General features: G+C 45.0%; 1 protein-coding gene across 1 annotated transcript in view; it reads right to left on the bottom strand.

The window, feature by feature from the left end:
- Positions 1 to 11,220, bottom strand: part of LOC144510452 (uncharacterized) — a 73,163-nt gene extending 61,943 nt beyond the window's left edge. Inside the window, exon 1 of the mRNA XM_078239895.1 lies at positions 11,106 to 11,220. The gene's annotated coding sequence lies outside the window, so the exon portion shown is untranslated. The remainder of the gene's footprint in view (positions 1 to 11,105) is intronic.
- Positions 11,221 to 13,779: the final 2,559 nt, after the last annotated feature.

Below are 13,779 nucleotides of genomic sequence, written 5' to 3'. Positions count from 1 at the left end.
AAATAGATTCCAAATAACCCTATAAATAATCTGTAAGCACTTTTGATTTGGCAATTTAGATGGGGTTTTTAATTCATTCATTGGCTTTGCCAACAATTCCCAAAACCAGCATTTATTGCCAATTCTTAACTGCCTTTGAGGAGGTAGTAGTGAGCTGTCGTCTTGAATGTTGCAGTCTATGGGGTGTAGGCATACCCACTATTTTGGTCTATGTGGTGTAGATATATTCATTTAGGTGACAAGGTGAATTGTGCTAGGTGAATTGAGAGTTCCAGGATATTGATTCAATGGCAGTGAAGGAACGGTAATGTACTTTCAAGATGGCATTGGCTTTGAGGGAAACTTGCAGGTAATGGTGTTTCCTTTCATGGACTAAGTAGAGTCAGATGCATCACTCGTTTTACAGCAATTTAGAATAATCTGCCCAATTTTCAGCAGATTGTTTAAAAATTGTCCTTATTCAAGTTTAGTCTTCTGCTCACTTTTCTTTTACAAAATGTAAAAAACTAGTGAAGAACCAAGGCTTATAATGGAAATATTCATCATGATTGAAAGAGTTGAAGTTTTCAGAAAAATATTGATTGGATGATGCCAAACCTGGGTTAGACAAAGAGTCTAAAGGTTAACAATATGAAGGAAGAGTGAGGGATCAAGAAGCCATTGAGAATTAGTAGAGTATTAACTATTTTTCTTGGGAGCCTGTGCCATATTAATAATTCTTGAAGGAGGAAGAAAATGCATGTCTGCCTGGATTTTAAATTTAGTAATTTATTTCTTTCCTAGAATTTAAGATATTTTGCAAGTTCATTATTTCAGAATTCATGCAATCACTCCCTGCAAACCAGTGTGGAACGTTGTCTGCTTAATAGCTAGATAATTTGCATGATTAAGTAAAAAATCTCAGATCACTTGTATTTTACATCCATGTGGCCCTTCTCAACTTTGGAAGGCGGCAGGATAAGAATGCCACTAGACTAAACTGTCAAAAAGATGATGGGCAGAATACAGGCATGGGAATATGTAATGTCCTAACTATGTTACGGATTGGGGATTGTGGGTTTTAAACAAAAAGTTGTTCACACATGTAGATTCAAATTAACAACAACAGATTTATTAAGGAGCTGTTGCCTGTGCAGAGGACCAAACTAAAAACAGTAGCCTATGCAACACCCTAATGGCATCACCATCAAACCATGTGATCAGCTCTTAAAGCTGCTGGGCAATGTGCTTGTAAGATACATTGCAAGCACAGTGTATGCTCTTAAAATCACATCAGCTGCTTTTAAAGGAAGATGTTTCAACTTTTATTGGTACATAGGTCTCAGGAATCAACAATACAGGAGCACAATAGCAGCACACTATCAACCACCATCCTAATAGATGATCCACGAGTGTGATTCTATGTGAGCCATGATGTTCTGTGCTGATTAATGTCCACTTTCTTTAAATTCAGCAAAATTGACCTTTCATAAGCAGCTATGGATAAGACATTCAGTTGGAGTTCTTCATCATATTTCTGGACATTCTCTTCTTCACAGTCATAATTCTTTTCTTCCATGTTGTAAATTCTTGGCAGGAAATGTCTATGCTGTGAGTGGCTTAAGTGTCACCCACAAATTCTGGATCCACATTGATCTTGCACCCTCGGCAAGATCAGTGAATCCAAACACCCCCCCCCCCCCCCCCCCTCCCCGCCAGATCCCTGGGGCTTCACCTTCCAGCAGACAAGTCCCAGGGTGCATGCTGCCACCAGACGTGGATAGAATGTATGCTCAGACATTTAATGACCCATTAGAATCATACAAAGCCAAAGTGCTGTGAGGACCTGTTGCCACCGAGATTAAAAAGCTTTTAAAATGTAATTGCATAGTAAATATGTCAGTGTTTTGTTCATTTGTTAATGCTCTGCCTGCTGTAAAATGCTTTAGTATTGGCAAGTGAATATGTTAAATAAAAGCTTATTAAGGGAATAGGAGCAGCTGGCATTGCCACACTGGAATTTAGTGCCTGTCTCCATTCTCTTCTTGGCCTTGCAGGTGAAGCAAGCTCACAATGCCCATATGAAGACCGAAACAGAGGTGTCCCTTAAGGTGATAACATCCATCAAGTGATGGAACTGGCCAGGATCGTGATTCAGATGGAAGTCTGCCATGGCAAAATGGGCACTAGTGGAGGTGGCGACTACAGAAGGTAATGCACTAATTAACGATACATTCCAATCTGCTATATCTGATAGCATTCCAAATACCGTTGCACTGGAAATCGTAGACATAGAGTCTTTCGCTCCTCAACGGGTAATTTCATGAATTCTTCTGGTGTCTCCCACAGGTGAAGACATCCATTCATGGAGACCCTCTTCCATCCAAACTACACAGTGTTGTTATATCTTACAAGCACACTGCCCAGCAGCGCAAATACTCTCACAGAGGTGCATTCTCACAAGCAGTTAGAGAATGTATCATAAGGTGAGCAGTATCTCACAAATGGATATTCCCTTTGGAGGAGGGGAGACAGACACAGCCTTGCTCAGCAGCACCGTAACTATGTACCAGTCTAAGGGCAGGGTACCAAGTGCCTCGAACAAACACTCCTCCCATGTTAGGGACAGCATGTTCCCTAGGACTTGTGTAGCATCCACAGTTACTGCCAAGGCAATGGGTACTGACAATATTCCAGCAATCGTACTGAAGATTGTACTCCAGAACTGCCATGCCTTTCGCCAAACTGTTCCAGTCAAGATACAACATTGGTATCTACTCGGCAATTTTTCATATTGCCTAGGTACACAAAAGTCAGGACGAATCCAACCCAACCAATTACTGCTCCATCAACCTATACGCAATCATCAGTAAAGTGATGCAAGGGGTCATCAGCAATGCTATAAAGCAGCACTTACTTAGCGATAACCTGATGCTCAGTTTAGGTTTGGCCAGGGTCGCATCTCCTGACCACATTACAGCCTTTATTCAAACATGGACAAAATAGTTGAACTCCAGACACGAGGAGCCCTAGAAAAACTGGGATCAATGGGAACCAGGGGGAAACCCTCCACAGGTTGGAGTGACATCAAGCACAAAGGAAGGTGTGATCATTGGAAATCAATCATCTCAGTTCCAGGACATCACTGCAGCAGCTTTTCGGGGTAGGTTCTAGGCCCAACCATCTTCATCAAAAGACTTTCCTTCCATCATAAGAATAGAGGTGAGTGGTCATCATCACTGGTGATCGCACATTGTTCAGCACCATTCATGCCTCCTCAGATATTGAAGCAATTCACAGCCATATGCTGCAAGACCTGGAAAATATCCAGGCTTGGGCTGACAAGTGGCAAGTAACATTTGTACCAAGTGCCAGGCAATGACCATTTCCAACATGAGATCTAACCACTGCCCCTTGACACGCAATGGCTTTACCATTGCTGACACTCTAACATCTTGCTGGGGCTTACCACTGACCAGAAACTGAACTGGTCTAGCCAAATAAAAACTGTGGCTATGAGCGCAGGTAAAAGGCTGGGAATTCTATGGTGATTAATTCATCTCCTGACTCTCCAAAGCCTGTCCATCATTGGCACAGTCAACAGTGCAATGGAATAATCACTTGCTTGGATGAGTGTGCTCAACCAATAGCACAGCACTCCCTTCACAACATTTAAATCTGGGATAATTACCTGGGCAGTCATGGCTACCTGCCCATCATGTACCCACCTCCCTTCACCTGGTCTGTCGAAAATACACATGTAGCCTCTGAGCCCCCAAGAAAATCAACACCCAGCCAGTTACGAGCTCTTATGAGCTCTCAGCATCTTAATTGGTCAAAATTTGGCAGGATCGTTATGCCAGGAAACTGACACACAAATCAGTGCCTGTATTTTTGGACTCTATCTGTTCCTATGCCCATAGGAACTCTGTATTCCTTATGGGCATTTCACAAAATCTCATAATTCCTGCTATTACAATGCACCACATATAAAATTATAAAAAGTATTGAATTATAAAATTGCTTTCCAGCTCTATATTCGGAATCTAAGCTAAACAATTGTACCTTTTACACCTCTCAACACTTGGAAACTCACATCCCCCTCAATCTTCCAACCAATGTTTCAAATGTAAAAAATGATCCAAAGTCAAGGTCGGCATGGCCAGGAGCACAGCTTCTCTGAATAATCCTTTTCACTATGTCAAATGTTCTTTTTAAGGCTCAGACTACTTTTCTTCACTACGTCAAATGTCTTCAAGACTCAATTATTGCCCCATCAGTCTACTCTCGATCATCAGTAAAGTGATGAAAAGGGTCAACAGTGCTTGATAGCACCTGCTCAGCGACACCCAGTTTGGATTTTACCAGGGTCACTCAGCTCCTGACCTCATTACAGCCTTGGTTCAAACATGGATGAAAGAGCTGAACACCAGGGGCAAGATGAGAGTGTGACTGCCGTTGATATCAAGGCAGCATTTTACAGAGCATGGCACCAAGGAGCCCTAGCCCTAGTTTTCCTAGGTGGAGAACTTTCTGCTAGTTGCGGCACATAGGAAGATAGTTGTTGTGGTTGGAGGCCAATCATCCCAGTTCTAGGACAACATTGCGGGAGTTCCTCAGGGTAGTGTCCTTAGTCCAACATGGAAAACAAAAGACTGAACGCCAGAGGAGAGGCAAAAAGTATCAAGACTGCTTTTGACTGAATGAGACATCAAGGAGCCCAACGAAAATTGAAATAATGGAGGAAACTCTGGTTGGAGTCATACACAGTAAGAAGTCTGACAACACCAGGTTAAAGTCCAACAGGTTTATTTGGTAGCAAAAGCCACTCTCATGCATAGCATAAAAGGGAGATGACTTCAGCTATTCAAGGCCAATCATTTCAGTCCTAGGACATTGTTGCAGTTCCTCAGCTGAAGTGATCTTCCCTCCAACACAAGGCCAAAAACAGGAATGCTCACTGATGACTTCCCAGTGTTTAATACATTCACAATTCTCAGACAATGAAGGAATCCATGCCCACATGCAAATCTTGTATAAAATTCAAATAAAATTTATTGGAAAGTAATATTTATGCTACAGAAGGGGCAAGCATTGATCATCTCCAATAAGAGGTAATATAACAATTGCTCCTTGACATTATCATTGTTGAAATAACATAATTAACTGATGCGCGATTAATTCACATGGGAGGCTAGGACGTACCCGGGAATAAAGGCTTTTATTCACAACAAGAATAGAGCATACTGCTTAACAATACTATCCCAGACTAAGGGCTACTAGGAAGTAGCAGTGACCTTTATACTCCTATAAGAAGGCGGAGCCAAACGGAGTGTACCACAGAACAATGCTAACAGGTGGAACACCCCAACCCTAACCCCAACAGTAACAAGAGTAACATATGTACAAGTACCCATAGTGGTAACCATCTATGGTTCACCACATTCACCCCTCCTTTAAAAACAAAGGCCGGTGGGGTAAGGAGACAATACGAACTGTCCATATGTTCACAAGTTCAGCCGTATCGGAGGTCCGCACCGTCTCTGCGACCTCCGCAGCACTGGCTCCAGTGCCGGTTCTGGTGACCGTGGTGACAACCCTCTCTCCGAGGTGGTGTCCAGTGACTCCTCCAGTTCCTCACACGCCTGTGGACCTTGAGGTGGCGACAATCTCCTGGACTCAGGCAAGCTGTACACGGGAGTAAGAGGATTAAGTTGAGGTCCCGATGCTGCCCGCGCCGTGTCAGGAGGGGAGAGAATGGGCAAAGGAATCCTAACCAGGGGTGCGGGAGTGACGGGGGTTTCCAGGTCCCCTGCAGGCGCCAGATCTCGGATAGAGACCGTGTCCTCTCGCCCGTCAGGATATGCCACATAGGCATATTGAGGGTTGGCGTGGAGGAGATGGACCTGTTCAACCAAAGGGTCGGACTTGCGGGCCCTAACATGCCGCCGCAGGAGGACAGGTCCTGAGTACGTCAACCAAGACGGCAGTGAGGTCCCAGAGGAAGACTTCCTAGGGAAGGTAAACATCTGCTCATGTGGGGTAGCGTTGGTTGCCGTACACAGGAGGGACCGGATTGAATGGAGCGCATCAGAAAGTACCTCTTGCCAACGGGAGACTGGAAGACCCCTAGACCTTAGCGCCAGTAAAACAGCCTTCCAGACTGTAGCGTTTTCTCTCTCGACCTGTCCGTTACCCCTGGGATTATAACTCGTAGTCCTACTTGAGGCAATTCCTTTAGAGAGCAGGTATTGCCTCAAGTCGTCGCTTATAAACGACGAACCCCTATCACTGTGGATATAACTGGGGTAGCCGAACAGGGTAAAAAGACTCCGCTTTTTCCATGACCGTGGCAGAGGACATGTCAGAACAGGGGATGGCAAAGGGGAATCGGGGGTATTCGTCAACCACGTTGAGGAAATACACATTCCAATCTGTCGAAGGAAGGGGGCCCTTGAAGTCGACGCTCAGTCGTTCAAAAGGGCGAGTGGCCTTAATGAGGTGTGCCCTGTCAGGCCGGTAAAAGTGCGGCTTGCACTCTGCAGCTTCGAGTTATCGACCTGACATCCTCTATAGAGTAGGGCAGATTCCGTGCCTTTACAAAATGGAAGAGCCGAGTGATCCCCGGATGGCAGAGATCATTGTGGAGGGCCTGTAACCGGTCCTCCTGCACACTGGCACATGTTCCACGCGACAGGGCATCTGAGGGCTCATTGAGCTTCCCCGGACGGTACATGATATCATAGTTGTAGGTGGAGAGTTCGATTCTCCACCTCAAGATTTTATCATTCTTAATTTTTCCCTTTAACGTGTTGTTGAACATGAAGGCCACGGACCGCTAGTCCGTGAGCAGGGTAAACCGTTTGCCAGCCAAATAATGGCGCCAATGCAGGACGGCCTCCACAATGGCCTGAGCCTCTTTCTCCACAGAGGAGTGCCGAATTTCAGGGCCTTGGAGGGTGCGAGAGAAAAAGGCGACGGGCCTGTCCACCTGGTTAAGTGTGGCGGCCAGGGCGAAATCAGATGCATCACTCTCCACCTGAAAGGGGATGGACTCATCGACAGCGTGCATCGTGGCTTTCGCGATGTCGGCTTTTATCCCTTCAAAGGCTAGGCGAGCCTCTGCTGTCAGGGGAAAAGAGGTAGATTTTATGAGCGGACGGGCTTTGTCCGTGTAATTGGGAACCCACTGTGCATAGTACGAGAAGAAGCCTAAGCATCTTCTCAGTGCTTTAATGCTAGTGGGTAGGGGAAGTTCAAGGAGGGGACGCATACGGTCTGGATCGGGGCCGATGACCCCGTTTTCCACCACGTATCCGAGGATTGCTTGGCGGTGCTTGCTGAATACGCACTTCTCCTTGTTATAGGTCAGGTTCAGGAGAGTCGCAGTGCGTAAAAACTTCTGGAGGTTGGCGTCATGGTCCTGCTGGTCATGGTCGCAGATAGTGACGTTGTCCAGGTACGGGAAGGTAGCCCGTAGCCCGTTTTGGTCCACCATTCGGTCCATCTCACGCTGGAAGACCGAGACCCCATTTGTGATGCCGAAAGGGACTCTTAAAAAGTGGTAGAGACGGCCATCCGCCTCAAAGGCCGTGTATTTGCGGTCCTCTGGGCGAATGGGGAGCTGGTGGTAGGCTGACTTCAAGTCGATGGTGGAGAACACCCGGTACTGCGCAATCTGGTTGACCATGTCAGATATGCGCGGGAGAGGGTACGCGTCCAGCTGCGTGTACCTATTAATGGTCTATGACCATCCGGGGCTTGTCTCCAGTCTTGACCACCATGACTTGTGCTCTCCATGGGCTAGTGCTAAGTTGAATGACCCCTTCCCTGAGGAGCCGCTGAACCTCAGATCGAATAAAGATCCGATCCTCAGCGCTGGAACGCCTGCTCTTAGTCGCGATGGGCTTGCAGCCTGGCACAAGATTTTCGAATAGGGAAGGCGGGGTAATTTTGAGTGTCGAGGGACTGCATGTGGAGTGCGCTGGACAATTTGGAGGCTGCTGTTCTCCCACTGAAAGTGGAGGGAGTGGCCCATCGTACTGCAGGGTCACACTCTTCAGGTGGACCATAAAGTCTAGCCCCAGGAGTACCGGAGCGCAAAGGTGCGGTAACACGAGGAGCCAGTTCTCGTAAACTGTGGCCCGCACCGTTAAGGTTACCACACAGCTCCCAAGAACAATAACAGATCGGGACCTCGACGCCATGGAGATTGTCTGCCTGACAGTTTGCACACGGAAAGCGCACCGTTTCACTGTATCCGGATGGATGAAGCTCTCCGTGCTCCCGCTATCAAACAGGCAATGCGCCAGGCGCCCGTTTACCTCTATGTCCATCATGGACTTGTCGAGTCTGTGAGGCTTGGCCTGGTCCAGGATGATTGACGCCACTGTTGGATCCCGAGTGTAACTGCAGGCAGCTGAGATAGCCGACGACGAGGACCCCTGCTGGTCTTCTGCGGCCGGTGTCGACCAAAATGGCTGCGCCCACGAATCGCACGTGATCGATGATGTTGAAAGCGGCGGCACCCGCAGGTCGCACGTGGCTTGCATCGTCGTCATAGGAAATGGCGCCACCCATGAATCGCACGTGGCTGAAGACATCGACGAGGCCGGAGATGAGGAGATGGATCCTGGGGAGTCACACGCAGCACTGCTGGGCTTGGAAGGGGTCTTTGCTCGGCACACTTTTGCATAGTGCCCTTTCTTCCCACAGGCGGAGCAGAACACCGTCCTGGCCAGACATCTCTGACGAGGGTGCTTCGCCAATCCGCAGAAATAGCACCGTGGGCCTCCAGGAGCTGCCGCAGCCGTCAGGTCTGAAGTTGAGAGCATTATCGCACAGTTCTGAGGAGCTGCCGGGTACAGTTGAGGCGGTGGCTGTACTTGCCACGATGTTCCCACGTGGTCGGTGGGGTAGGTTTCAAGACTTCTGGAGGCCGTTTCCATTGCATTGGCCAATTCTACCGTCTTAGCCAGGTCCAAGTTACCCTGCTCTAGCAGCCGCAGGCAAATATAGGATGAGCTGATTCCCGCCACGAACGCATCTCGGATCAGATCGTTGGTGTATTGAGTAGCCGACACCTCCTTGCAATTGCAGGCTCTGGCTAGCTGTTGAAGTTCGCGCAGGTACTGTCCCGTAGTTTCGCCGGGCTGCCGCCGTCGAGTGGCTCATAGGTGACAAGCATGAATTTCGTTCGGCTGTTTATGGTACAGCTTCTTGAGTAATTCGATGGCCTCTTTGTAATTTTGGGAATCACGGATTGTTGCATACACAGTGTCGCTCACCCTTGTGTGGAGGACCCGCAATCTGTCGGCGTCGGACTGGACTGCTGTCGAGGCGTCGATGTAATCCTCGAAACACTTCAACCAATGGTCGAAAGTATTCGACGCTCCAGCGGCACGCGGATCCAAGGTTAGCCGATCGGGTTTCAGCATCTGCTCCATTTTTCTTCGAACAAAATTTTCGGTATTTTGTTGTGAATAAAATTGATGCGCGATTAATTCACACGGGAGGCTAGGACGTATCCGGGAATAAAAGCTTTTATTCACAACAAGAATAGAGCATACTGCTTAACAATACTATCCCAGACTAAGGGCTACTAGGAAGTAGCAGTGACCTTTATACTCCTATAAGAAGGTGGAGCCAAACGGAGTGTACCACAGAACAATGCTCACAGGTGGAACACCCCAACCCTAACCCCAACAGTAACAAGAGTAACATATGTACAAGTACCCATAGTGGTAACCATCTATGGTTCACCACATTAACATCCTGGGGGCTTACCACTGAATAGAAACTGAACTGGAGCAACCAGATAAATACAGAAACTACAAGAGTGGGTCAGAGGCTAGAAATTCTGTGGCAAGTAACTCACCCCGATATCCCAAAGCTTGTCCACTGCAAGGCACAAGTCAGGGGTGGGATGCCTGATAAGTTCAGCTGTAACAATAATCAAGCAGCTCAGCACTATTTAAGAAAAGCAGACCACTTGCTTAGCACCTTCAACATTCACTCTTCTCTACCACTGGGATACACAGTAGCAGTAGTGAGTCCAAGATGCACTGCAGTGAGTCACTAAGATTGCTTCAGTAGCACTTTCCAAAACCACAACTCCTACACCGCGGTGAACACCACCACACGCAAGTATCCATCCACCCACCTCAGCATGCATCTGCTATGTAGCAAATCCAATATTCAGTAGCCATTTCTTTAATGATCACACATTCCCAAATGGAATGGATAAGTAGGTCAAAGAAAAATATTCTTAAATAATAAACTAGTTTAAATTCTAAACATATCGGGGGGGGGGAGAACAAAAAGAAAATCGGCAACTGAGCTGCCAACGATTGGGAGGCTGGCAGTGTGGGAATAATGTGCATGCGCCGATGTCCGCTCTGACAAAATCGGCACATGGGCAGTGGCCCTGCTATGCTGCTGGCCTCTCCAGCAGGAATGGGCCCCGCCCCTGTTTTTTAATCATGATTCACGCTGAGGCGCTCTGTGATGCACAGAGTGTGGAGATTCATTTTGAAAATTCTGCTAAAAACCAGCAGGATTTACTCCAGTTTTTAACATGAAATCGGCACTTAGAATTTATTTTTGGGAGAAGCCCAGCCATCATCTCCTCCTCAACCCCTACTTTATGCTTATCAATTTTCCATCTTAACTAATACAATGTTATTGTTCTCAAGGGGTTTTACTGCATCAACGGATCCCATTTGAGGACTTTACATAAAAGAAAAAAAATCAGTGCAGTGAAAAGAAAACCTAATTTGTTTATTAATTTTCCTGAGTGTTCTTTTTCCAGGCAGAGGGCATATTTAATTCTGGCGCTTTATTAGCATCTTAATATTTCTTATTCAGTCATCATTTATTTTTACTACGTGATCAAATGGTTGTTGCAGCTTTTGAATAATACTCTTCTGGTCTCAGTTTTAAGAAGGGTACCAATTTGAAGCATAGATGTCAACTGAAAAAAGTAGCAAAATACCACGAATGTTTTTAGAGATAAACACCTATTGAATATTTAGCCAATGGATGGTTTAAACTGATTAAAACAATAATTGTATTGTAGAAACCCTATTTTGTTAGAGAACATAGTCAATGTTTTGAAGTAGTATTACCTCCGACCAAGGGTCATCTGGACTCAAAATGTTCTCTTCTCTCCACAGATGCTGTCCGACCTGTTGAGATTTTCCAGCATTTTGTTTCAGATTGTAGCATCTACAGTAATTTGCTTTTATCTTAGTTCACAAACGGAGTTGGTCCAATAGAAAGAGCGAGTTTGAGAAATTAATAATTGAAAATGTGAAGATGGCAGATCAATTGATTTTGCTAGAGAGGTTACAAGTAAAATTCCAGAAATAGTTGTAAGCATTGGAGGGAAGGGAAGAAAATTACACACACCAGGGAAGTAATCTTAGCTAACTGTTGGAACTACAGACTGACAAGTTCCTGGAAACCAATGGATTGCATCCTAGGGTCTTAAAAGGAACTGGCTAGTGAGATAGCTGATGCGATGGTTTTAATTTTCCAAATACACTAAAATTTGAACAAGGTTCCATTAGATTAGCTATTTTTCAATGTTTATTCCTTTATTCAAAATGGGAGGAAGGCAGAAGGCAAGAAACTTTATAAATGATTTGGATGAAGGGACCAAAGATATGGTTACTAAATTTGCTGATGACACAAAGATAGATAGGAAAGTAAGTTGTGAAGAGGATACAAGGATATAGACAGTGTAGGTAAGTGGGCAAAAATCTGGCAAATGAAATACAAAATGTGGAAAAATGTGAAATTGTTCCATTTTAGCAGGAAGAATAAAAACAATGCTTTTTAATTAAATGGTGAGGGATTGCAGAGCTCTGAAATGTGCTATGGTGCCCTAGTATATTAATCAAAAGGGGTTAAGCAGATACAGCAAGTAATTAGGAAAGCTAATCATGTTACAGTTTATTGCAAGGGGATTTGAATTCAAGAGTAGGGAGGTTATGCTTCAGTTCTACAGGGCATTGGTGAGACCACATCTGGAGCACTGTGTATAGTATTGGTCTTCTTATTTAAGAACGTAAATGCATTGGAAGCAGTTCAGAGGTTTATTAGACTGATACTTGGAATGAGTTGGTTGTCTTGTAAGGAAAAGCTGGATTGGCAAAGCTTGTATCTGCCGGAGTTTAGAAGAGTGAAAGGATTAAAAATCAAATACCTGCTGTAAGAATTTCTGTGAAGGTGCTGTGACTGCACATAAAGTAGAATAATGGACAAAGACAGTAGTTTTGGTAACCACAAGGGAGTCTCAAGCCACTGCTCCATGTAACAGTTACAGACCGTCAAGGATTTTGAGTAAGTGCTTCATTAACACTTGTATGTCAACATGCCTCATTAGTACTCTGATATTATAATTAGCAAGTGTATTGATGCTGCAACTGGTTAACTGAAATCATGTACATCAAATGTTATAAGCAGGAATATTGATTGTAATAAGTTATAGACAATCGTATTTTTTGGTTGGTGTATGCAAATCACCTGTAACTGAGCTGGAAGGTATAATTGCCACTGTAGTCCTAAACCACGTGGTGGGAAGCTGGTTCCCGTGCTATAGCTTGAATAAAAATCTTGAACTTAGTGTTGCCTGGTCAATTACAAGGAGTTATGTGCACCATAATAGAATAGCTGTGAAATAAGAGAATAAGAGGTGACTTGATTGAAGCATAAGATTCTGAGGGGACTTGATAGGACGGATATGGAAAGGATGTTTCCTACTGTGGGAGAATCTAGATTTGATTTGATTTATTATTGTCACATGTATTAGTATATAGTGAAAAGTATTGTTTCTTGCGTGCTACTCAGACAGAGCATACCGTTTATAGAGAAGGAAACGAGAGAGTGCAGAATGTAGTGTTATAGTAATAGCTAGGGTGTGTAGAGAAAGATCAACTTAAAGCAAGTTCTAAAGTCTGACAGCAGCAGGGAAGAAACTGTTCTTGAGTCGGTTGGTACGTGACCTCAGACTTTTGTATCTTTTTCCTGATGGAAGAAGGTGGAAGAGAGAATGTCCAGGGTGCGTGGGGCCCTTAATTACGCTGGCTGCTTTACCGAGGCAGCGGGAAGTGTAGACAGAGTCAATGGACGGGAGGCTAGTTTGTGTGATGGATTGGACTACATTCACGACTTTTTGTAGTTTCTTGCAGTCTTGGACAGAGCATGAGCCATGCAGCCAGAAAGAATGCTTTCTATGGTGCACCTGTAAAAGTTGGAGAGAGTCACAGCTGTCATGCCAAATCCAAATTTCCTTCGTCTTCTGAGAAAGTAGGAGGGGTGAAAGGTTGTCAAGTGGGCAGGAATGAGTAGCGCAGGTTAATATGAGTAGTGATCTTATTGAATGGCAGAGCATGGCCTACAGCCAATTCGTATGTTTCTTGGACAGAGGACTTGAACAAATTATATGATTTCTTTGTGCTTTTAACAGATGGAGTGCCATCCAAATCAATCAGAAAAGCCATCAAACCAGCTGCAAGTCAACCAAGCAGCCAAGTAATAAACAATACTTTGACAATGGGAGAAGGATTCTCCCCAACCTGTTCCAACTTAAAGCTCATCTGAGAACCAATCTCCTGGAAATTTAACTACAAGAGGTTTTGCAGCTAATGGAGAATCCTCTGCTTTCAACTAAAACAGCAACTCATCCGAGAAACTACGACAACGATACTTTAATTGTACTGTTTTTTCATCAGCTGTGTCAAATATTTGTGTCAGTGATTGTGGGTGTCAATTGAGCAAGACATCACATTTTAATCT

The sequence above is a fragment of the Mustelus asterias genome, chromosome 23 (genome assembly GCF_964213995.1).
Source record: "Mustelus asterias chromosome 23, sMusAst1.hap1.1, whole genome shotgun sequence".
Lineage (NCBI taxonomy): Eukaryota > Metazoa > Chordata > Chondrichthyes > Carcharhiniformes > Triakidae > Mustelus > Mustelus asterias.
Note: the sequence above shows the minus strand (reverse complement) of the source record. Positions and strands in the feature narration are given on the sequence as shown.